The sequence below is a fragment of the Procambarus clarkii genome, chromosome 91, assembly GCF_040958095.1.
Source record: "Procambarus clarkii isolate CNS0578487 chromosome 91, FALCON_Pclarkii_2.0, whole genome shotgun sequence".
Taxonomy (NCBI): Eukaryota; Metazoa; Arthropoda; class Malacostraca; order Decapoda; family Cambaridae; genus Procambarus; species Procambarus clarkii.
Genome location: NC_091240.1, coordinates 15050842 through 15051887, shown reverse-complemented (window position 1 = coordinate 15051887; position 1046 = coordinate 15050842).

The following is a 1046-nucleotide window of genomic DNA, read 5'->3' as shown; positions in this document are numbered from 1 at the left end:
ATATCTGACTAATCAAAGGCTGACCAACCCAAGCTTAAAGACAGCATAGCAGATGGTCAGGTTAAGACACAACTGAGAAGTAATATCTTTCCTGTGTTGGCAGGAAGGTGATCCCTCCGGCGGAAGCTGCAGCGAGGTGTTTCCCGGAGCGATGCCAGCACCGCACCAAGGCTCTTCCCGCCCCGCACGGAAGCTCTTCCCGCCCCGCACGGAAGCTCTTCCCGCCCCGCACGGAAGCTCTTCCCGCCCCGCACGGAAGCTCTTCCCGCCCCGCATGGAAGCTCTTCCCGCCCCGCACGGAGGCTTTTCCTACCCCGCACGGAGGCTCTTCCCCCCCCCCCCCCCCCCCCCGCATGGAGGCTCTTCCCGCCCCGCACGGAGACTCTTCCCCTCCTACCGCACGGAGGCTCTTCCCGCCCCACACCAAGGCTCTTCCTGCCCCGCACAGAGGCTCTTCCACTCCCACACAGAGGCGCTTCCCTCCCGCCCCACTCACAGCATCAGCTGGGGATGTCTGCGATGTCACACCCATAAGATCTCTGAGGTACAAGTCATGTATGCTGGCATGTCAAACTGAAGGTCTCCCCGGGGCCATATGGGCCACATTTGTGATGTCATGAGGGCTACACACCACAACTGAGGGCCCCAAAGGCCATATGGGCCACATTTGTGTTGCCATCAGGGTCACACACCACAACTGAGGGCCCCAAAGGCCATATGGGCCACATTTGTGTTGCCATCAGGGCCACACACCACAACTGAGGGCCCCAAAGGCCATATGAGCCACATTTGTGTTGTCATGAGGGCCACACACCACAACTTCAGTCATTTTATAATAGTTAATGCAGAATATTTGTATTAAACTTAGAAACATACAAAGTGCATACAAATGGCTTAGTGGATAGCCACAATCATGACTGCAAAGTAATGAAGTAGTTTAACAAAAAAACACTAAATTTTAAAGGGCAACATAGACTTCTATGCAACAGCAACAAATACCTTGTACACAAATTACAACAGTTCAAAATTAATATTTATTTATGACT